A 9,368-nucleotide genomic window follows, 5' to 3' on the forward strand; every position below is an offset into this window, starting at 1 on the left:
CCTCCCTTCCTCTGCCCCCCTCCCCCATGCACCCTTGACAATTTATAAATTATTATTATATCTTATGCCATTAAGCTGTAAAGTTGGACTATATGAAGAGCACAGCATCAGGATTCGGAGAAGACTATTAACGACTTTAAAAATGCAGATGACACAACCTTGCCTGCTGAAAGCAATGCGGACTTTAAGCACTTACCGATGAAAACCAAACAGCACTGCCTTCAGTATGGATTACACTTCAACATAAAACAAAACCAAAAACCCTTGCTTGCAACATCATGATACACGAAGAAAATATTGAAGTTGTCAAGGAACTCATTTCCCTTGGATCCACAATTAATACTCGTGGAAGCAGTAGTCGAGAAATCAAATCATGTATTGAGCGAATATGCTACAAGTGGCTTCCTTAAAATGTTAAAAGCAAAGATGTCATTTTGAGAACTAATGACCACCTGTCCCAAGCCAGGCATTTTCAGTGACCTCACGTGGATGCGAAAGCTGGACATTGAGTCTGGAAAACTGGAGAAAAAAACCGAAGCTTTTGAGTTATGGTGCTTGGCAAAGAATATCGATTCTACCTCGGACTGCCAGAGGAATGGCTAAATCTGTCTTAGAAGTACGGCCAGAATGACTCCTTTGAAGTGAATTTGGACATACTTTCAGGAGGGACCAGTCTCTGGGGAAAGACATGTTTGGTAAAGTCAGCAAAAAAAAAAGAGGATGACCCCCAATTACATGGATTGATGCAGTGGCTGCAACAATAGGCTCAAACATAGCAGTGATCATGTGTATGATGCAGGACTGGGTAGTGTTTTGTTCTGTTGTGCATAGGTTGGTACAAGTCAAACCATATCCAACAACACAATGTCTTTGAATCTCAATAGATGTCATGTTCAAACACCTTTTTCCAAGAAATTTCTTAGCTTCTAAGTGAAATAACTGACCCGCTGTCATGGAGTTGATTCTGACTCATAATGCCCCTAGGGCACAGGGGAGAACTGCCCTGCGGACTTCTGAGACTGTCACTCTGAGGGAGTAGAAAGCCTCCTGTCTCTCTCAGGGGGGGCAGGTGACTTTGAAATGCTGACCTTGTGGTTATCAGCCTAACTTGTACCCATGACACCAAATAGATACGAAGGGGGAAGAATTTCATCCAGCTTTCTTTACAAATACTGACGTTCTACCCAAATAAGAGATCTGATTACATAAACAATAAAGATTGATACTGAGTAAAAAGTGGATTTCTGAATGGAAGAAGACATAATACTCAAGAGGAATTATCAACCAGTATGAGAGGGTTCCAAAAAGGTTTGGGAAAAATGAAATGAGAAGATAACGGAATTTTCCCATGAACTTTTTGAAGCCTCCAAGGGTATTTCTATGTCGTTTTAATTATAGTGTCCAAGGCATACTTAATTGCTTTGAGGAAGTGCAAATAGAATGGTACCAATACTTGTGTTCTGGTGCCATAGTGTGTTGTGTATTGGGCTACTAATCATAAGGTCATCAGTTCAAACCCACCAGTTGCTCTGAGAGAGAAAGAGGAGGCTTTCTGCTGTTGTAAAGATGTACCGCCTTGGACACCCAGAAGGGCAGTTCTACTCTGTCCTACAGGTCACTATGAGTTGAAATCAACTGCATGGCAGTGAATATGGAATATATGTGCATGACAGAGTAGCAAGTTTGTCTGATGGCAAATATATCTAGTTCACTCCTGGTTATAATGATGAATTCAGGTGATTTCTTGACTGACCCTTGCGTGCTTCAGGCTCCTGCAGTTCCTAGGCTGTTGGGTGGGACGGCACAAGGCGATATGCAAGTATTCTTTCTGAGGAGGAAGGATCATGTGAGCTAGGGTCAAAAGACTCTTTGAACTTCATTATTACAAATTAAGCACTGAAATTTTAGCAGGAGTAATCTAAATCACCGTGTATTTTGTCAACCACACTCTTGTTTAGTTGACCACCCCTCATATATACATAATTAAAACAAAAACAAAACAAAACCCCTCACTGTCATCAAGTTGATTCCAATTCATAGTGATCCTTTGGGGACGAGTAGAACTACCCCGTGGGTGTCTGAGACTGTCCATCTTTTACAGGAGTAGAAAGCCTCATCTCTCTCCTTCTCAGTGGCTGGCAGCTTCGAACTACTGATCTTGCAATTAGAAGTCCAACACCTAACTCACTCAAGGACCAGGGCCCCTGCTTTCATCCTGTTGCCTCAGAAGGGCAAAATATCAATGCCAGTTTTAAAATTTGAGACATGGGGGATGTCTTAAAGAGGCCATGCTCTTTGGTTTGACCTTGGGGCATGGGTCAAAGACACAGAAGGAGCCCCTTTGACTTACGAGGATAGGGAAGTCCTATAAACTGTGCCTTTTCTTGTAGAGTCCTCCATGCTTAGCCCTCCTATAAGACTGTATGAATTCCAGCCAAATCTTTCTCCTCAACTCAACTAGCTGTTCCTTCAGAATTTTTCCAAAAGAAAAATGATTAAAAAGACAAATTAACAAGGAAACCATTTTTAAGACAATTCATCAGAGTGGTTGCTAAAGATGACAGTGGATTTTGGAGGCTGATATACACATTGAATCCCAGCTCACACACTGGCTAGAATTAAGAATTTGATTCTCTCATTCTTCATCAATTGGATGGAGATAAAAATATTGATCTCATAGGGTTGATATAAAGATAAAAATTAGATAATGTGTGTGACTCCTTAGCAGAGTGCCTGAAATAAAGTATTCAATATAAAGTATTTTGTGCATTTGTAATTATTTCTCATGTGACTGAGATTCAGTACAGTCTCCTCTGCATTTATGTACATAAGAAGTTTTGTGTATTCTATTTTTGTTAATTCTATTTTTCCAATCTTTCCTGGATCTTTCCCTCTGGCCTTCTTCTTGTCCCTGGCTTGGTTCAACTCTCACCAGTTTTTACCTCGGTAACTGCTATTGGTTTTAATTTGGTATTGCTGACTTCCATCTGAGCTTCCTCTACTGCTAGTGGTTCTCAAATTTTAGGCTGCATCTAATGACCTGGAGGCTTTCTTAAAGTAGATAGCCAAGGGGTGGGGTACGGTGGGATTGGAGTCAAGGAATTTATATTTAGTAGATTTGGGGTGGAGCCAGATATTTTCTATTTCTAAATTGCCATGTGTGTTACTCTGGGTACTTTAGAGAAACAAATCCACAGAAACTCATATATATAAGAGAGAGTTTTATATAAAGGTTAAGTGCACATCAAGAAAACATCCCAACCCAGCGCTGCCCAAGCCCACAAGTCCAACATTAGTCCATATGTCTGACAGCAATCCACAAAGTCCTTCTCAGTCCCACAAAACACACACAATGATGCCAACTGCAGGAGGAAAGCCGAATCAGTGAGTGTCAGCATCTCAGTGCTGGCAGGGGTCTCCACACGGCTGCTCCAGCACCCAGGGCTGCATCGGGGTAGGTCCGTGTAGTTTCACCTCAAGGATGTCTTGCAGGCAGTGGGCCTTGCAAGCTGAAGCAGGGGACTGGCTAAGGCAGCTGCACCCTGGTCTGACCATCACAAAGCAAGAGAACTAGAAAGGCAAGGCTCACCGACCCATTTATCCCTCTGCCCTTCGATTAACCCTACATGTGTTTATCGGCCAGGTTGGCACAATAAACTACCTCACCAGGTGAGGATAGTGCTGCTAGCCCAGGGCCAAACTTTGAAAGCTATTGGTTCCCAATCTTGGCTACCTGTTGGAATCCTCATCCCCTGGAGAGATTTTGAAACTGGTCTTTCTTGGACTCTTGTAGATGGTGGAAGCACGCTGGAGCAGCTCCACTCCCGGGTGTATGAGAAGTTCCCCAGGTGGTTGTAAGTGTAGCCAAGATTGAGAACCCCTTTCCCAGAGAAAACTGCCTAAAATCCACGCTGAAATTTCCTTCTAAATCCTCAGAATCCCAACTTCATCAATACATAAACTATATTTTCTTCCACCTATGTTTTCCTCTCAGTTCATCACTGGAAAGACTTAAAATAGTTTTATTTACATATAATTCACATATCACATACTTCAATAGTTTAGTCATATTAAAATGAGTGGTGTAATCATCACTACAATCAGTTCTAGAACGTTTTCTTCCTTTCTGTACTTATTATTAGCTCCCCATTTCCCCCCCATTTCCCTCCAACTTTCCTTCCCAAACCCCCAATGAGCCATTAATTCAGTTACTTTCTCTATAGATTTACCTATGCTGCATTTCATATACTGGAAACACACCCACTCATACACACACAAAGCAAAACAAACAATAACAAAATAAACCAGAGGAAAAAACTCAATTGAAAAGTAGGGAATATTAAAAATCAGAACAAATCTAAAATGGATCAAAAGGAAGATCAGATGATAAGACATTCAGTTTTAACCAAACTGGTTCTGCAACCATCTACTTTCCATGGCATGCTGCATGACAGCAAGGCAGTTCACATCCCTAGTCCATGGTCAGAGGGTATTCAATGGAGGCTTGATCCATGTGTTTTTCCCTTTCCATGAAAAAAAAAAAAGAAACAACTTTAGAATAGTTCAAAAGGGAGATCAAATGATAAGGTATTACATTTTTACCTAACTATATAATGTTTACAATGCAATGTAATAGCAAGGCTATTCACATCCCTTGACTTTGGTCAGAGGGGATTCACCAGATGCTTAATCTATGTAGGGACCCTGCAGATGGATTTGGGGCTTCCACTGTCATCCACAGCCTTCTATGAACCAGGTGTTCACCCTGACTTTCTTTTTTTTTTTTTTTTAACATTTTATTAGCGGCTCATACAACTGTTATCGCAATCTATACACACATCGATTGTGTAAAGCGCATTTGTACATCATTCTCAAAACATTTTCTCTCCACTTAAACCCCTCACCCTGACTTTCTAACTAGTTAATTTCCTTGAGTTCTATTCCACTCCCCAAATTGATAGATGCCTTTATACTTTATACAGTCTTAATACCTGGTCACATCTCCATCCTAACCTGTATTATCACTATTGATTTATTTCTTTAACTTGCCAGCTACAGAGTGGATTGTGTCTTGTATCACAGTGCACGAAAAGTAATAGATATTTAATAAATATTTGCTAAATGAACACTCTTTTCTATAGCTGTTAGATTTCAGATAAAATGCCTATATGAAGAGGAAATAACTACCGCCATGGAGTTGATTCCAACTCGTAGCATAGAGCTGCTGAGACCATGGATCTTAAAGAGAACAGACAGTCTCATCTTTCTCCCATGGAGTGGCTGGTGGGTTTGAACTTCTAAACTTGTGGTTAGTAGTCCAATGCTTACTCAAAAGCACTACTAGGAGGGATCCTTTGAAAAAAGAGAGCGATAAAACTTTTAAAAAGAGTCACTTCTATTGAATCAGCTCCAACTCATAGTGACCCCACAGGAGGAGGGTAGACGTGTCTGGGAGTTTCTGGGACTATTCCTCTGTTAGAAGCAGAGAGCCTCATCTTTTTTTGGTAGATCAGCAAAACATTGCTGCGGAAATGCAAGTCACTTCTTTTGGTCTGAAAATCCTTCTCGGGTGAGTTAAAACAACCAGAACAAAAAGACAAGCAAAAACAACAACACAACTCAATAGCTGATGCTGGAATGTCACGTAAAGTTTTATTTAGAAAACTACTTGGACAAGACGTTTCAGAGAGTCACATGAGGGCCCAAAGCATGGATTTCAGTAACTAGCTCTGACTGAATTACTTGGCATTCAACGTGGAGCTATTTCTGAGGCAGCAAGGAAAAGCAAGGGAGAGGTGAGCTTGAAAGGAGACCCCGGTATAGAGGAGAGGGTGCAGAAGATCAACTGGCAGAATAGTCGAAGGTTTTTTGTTTTGTTTTTTAACTGAAATATTAAATTGAACATTAATAAGTTTTTCATGCTTTTGTGATATACTGCATTGTGTGCTTGTGTTTGCAAAGGCTGAAGACAGGGATATGGTGTACCTGCTGGAGGAAAAGCTTTGTGTAAGTTTGGGTTCAGGCTAGTAAACTGTGAGACCAGTCATCCCAGAAACTGAAAAATACAGTATCTTTAGGTGAGATGGAAATGTGACATTTCTTTCTCATATACTATGCCAAAGTTAAGTGATTAAGGCAGGCTACTTTGCTCTCCCCAGAGAGATGGCTTTTAAGGTTGCACCAGCTGTCACCAATGTCCCCCCAAGGGCTGTGTGTGTGTAAAACAATCTGGTCTTTTAGGAGGTGACCTGGAAGTGAAGACTGTTCATGACCCATTTACCTGAACTTGAAGCACATGGCCACATCTTACTGCACAGGAAACTGACGAATGCTTAGTTTTGTACCTCCAAGGCCTCTGTAGTCAGGACCTTTCTGATCTAGCTGACGTCCTCTTTATCCCTTCTGATGTTGGGTGCTTTTTGACCAGGCTTGAGGATGTTCAGAGAGGGGTTGAAACAGACACCTTTAAGCCCGGAAAGTCTGTGTGGCCTGAGTTGCATAGCACACCCCCAACTGGTTTAGAAGTTATACCTGTAAGGCATCTTGGGCTGGGGTGGGGTTGGGGGAGGGGAAGTTAACAGCAACTAGAGCTTGATTTTTACATTAATGTTTTAGTGTGAGTGATTCCTGCACACTTGGGACATACAAAATTGAACCCTAGATCTGCACGAAGCTTGGGCTTACTATTATAAATTCTAATGGGAGATCATTGCTTTTGCCACCCAGGGCTTCAACAGAAGTACGATTTCTTGTCTCTCTGTAATCAAAGGCCTGTGTTTTCCTTCTCTCAATCATGCACTTAAAAAGAGAGCTCTTTGTAACAAATACTTCTATTATGGCTGGGTTTCCCTTAAGCATAGACCTTTGATGGATAGTTTAATATCCACTGCTAGCATCGGCTTTTTATATATTGATTCGGAAAGCAGGTCTTTGTAAACACCAAAGAAATAAGACTGCTTCTCGGGATGTTTTGCTAAGCCTTCACAACAAATCTTAATACAGCTCTGCCATCCCAGGACATCCAAGAACCTTTATCTCTAATCTGGATATGCAGAAATAAACCTGTGCAAATTACCCTGCGGGTAATGAAATCATGAAAAGATAGAGGTGAGAGAGAAATAGTTAAGGCTGGGCTACACCCTCTGACTCTGACAAGCCTGATCTGTTGCCTTTCCTGCTTTGACATCACTGCGAAATGTTCAGTGGGAAAGTGATCCAACAATATTTCTGGAAAAATGCTTTCTGGAAGATAATTTTGAACCAGATTTTGTTTTATGGACCAAAACAAACATGCTAGGCCCTCTGTCTACTATTGAGTGGGGAAAATATAAATAATCTACTAACTCTAATAAAATTCACGAGGAGTCCAGGGCACTTGGGCTCTGAAGGAGAAAGACCTGGTAATGTGCTTCCGTGAAGATTACCATTTAGGAAAGCTCCTGGGACAATTGATCTCTGACACATGGATTCTCTGAGTTGAAAATTGACTTTGCACGATCTCAAAACAACAACAATATAATTGATACCAATATTTAATGCTACAAAAATGGAACAATCCATTGGGAATTTGCTGGCATCTTTGTTAGGAAAGACAACACCTATTGAGTCACTAACAAACTATTCCAAAATGAAAAAGAGTAGCTATGCATGTTTACAAAGCTAAATAAGCTATTCCTCTTCTCAAACGTTTTGATGCCCTGGACCTTCAAGACTTGTACAGAGGGGGAGGCAAAACGAGGGAAGATGAAGCAATGGACTGGAGGGTTGGCAAATGTTGGCTTGGGTGAAAGAGTGGACAGAGGACCACATGAAAGAGAAGAGAAACCAGAGGCGGGCAGGTAGAATAAAATGGGGCGGGATTTGAACTGTTGAATACCAACAGTTGAATACCAATATGATCTGAAATGTACCCACCCCTCTCAATTCACAATAAAAAAAGGAAGAAAGGGGGAAAAAAGATGACTAGATGAAATGTGGTTGGTCTATCTATCTAATGGAATATTATTCAGAGAATAATGAAGTTATTTATTAGTCAAAAGGAAAGGATGACCTGATATATGCTGTGCCATATTAAACTTTGAAATACATGTGCTTAGGAAGAAGTCAGGCACAAAAGGACAAATATTGCATGATAAGAACTATTTAAGCAAATGCATAGAGATAAACAGAGTAGTGGCCACTTGGGGCTGGTTAAAGAGGCAGTGGAGAGTTAGTGCTTACTGGATACTGAGTTTCTATTTGGGATTGATGAAAAAGCTTTGGAAATAGATATTGATGATGAATGTAATTAATGTCACCAAATTATACACTTCAATGAGCTAAATTAGGAAAACATTAAATCTATTTCAGTACAAAAAATAAAAATACCTTTTAAATCAAAATGTAAGAGAAATTGAAATGCCAAACTATAACTTTCAGAAGATATTTAAAATACACATAAATACAGTAATCTAAAAGATATAATGCATTCCTTTGAATCAGAAAGAAAACAGAGAAAAAAGGCATGAACATATATTTCAAAGATGGGACATGAATGGTTCTAGGGTCAGTGGAAAAGAGGAGGAGTCTCATGAGATTGACACAGTGGCTGCAACAGTGAACTCAAGTATCGCAATGACTGTGGGGATGACACAAACCCAGTCAGTGCTTCATTCTGTTGGTCTCCATGACTCAGCACTGACTCCATCACACCTGACAACAGCGACAGAGTTAAAGGTTTTATTCCCCAGGCTGGGATACAACCAGATTGTTACTCATAGTTGATTTGGGTGATTTATATGAGATTTTGAATTTGGACTTTATATAAGATTTTTGAGTGATGTGATAGAGTGAATGTGTTTTGTATGTGGGAAGGACATGGATTTTAGAGGACAGCAAAAGATGGAATATTATGGGTTAAATTGTGTTTCCAAGAATATGTGTTGGAATCTTAACTCCTATACATATGGATGTAATCCCATTTTGGAGGAAGATTTGCTTTTACTTTTTTAAAGATCATTTTATTGGGGGCTCTTATAGCTCTTATAACAATCCATACATCAATTGTATTAAGCATATTTGTACATATGGCAAATATGTTGCCATCATTATTTTCTAAACATTTACTTTCTATTTGAGTCCTTGGTATCAGCTCCTCTTTTTCCCCTCCCCACCCCGCCCCGTGATCCCTTCATAAATTATGAATTATTATTGTTTTCATATTTTAGACCAACCACTTTCTCCCTTCCCCCACAGTTTCTTCCCGTTTCCTCTCCCCACTTTCCCCTTACCCTCCTGCTATCTCTATTCCCATTTCTATTCCTGAAGGGTTTATCTGACCTGGATTCCATGTGTCCTGAGCTCTACCTGTACCTGTGTCCATCCAGGTC

Source organism: Echinops telfairi, unplaced genomic scaffold, assembly GCF_000313985.2.
Source record: "Echinops telfairi isolate 266 unplaced genomic scaffold, ASM31398v2 ScPeMD7_7473;HRSCAF=8511, whole genome shotgun sequence".
Lineage (NCBI taxonomy): Eukaryota > Metazoa > Chordata > Mammalia > Afrosoricida > Tenrecidae > Echinops > Echinops telfairi.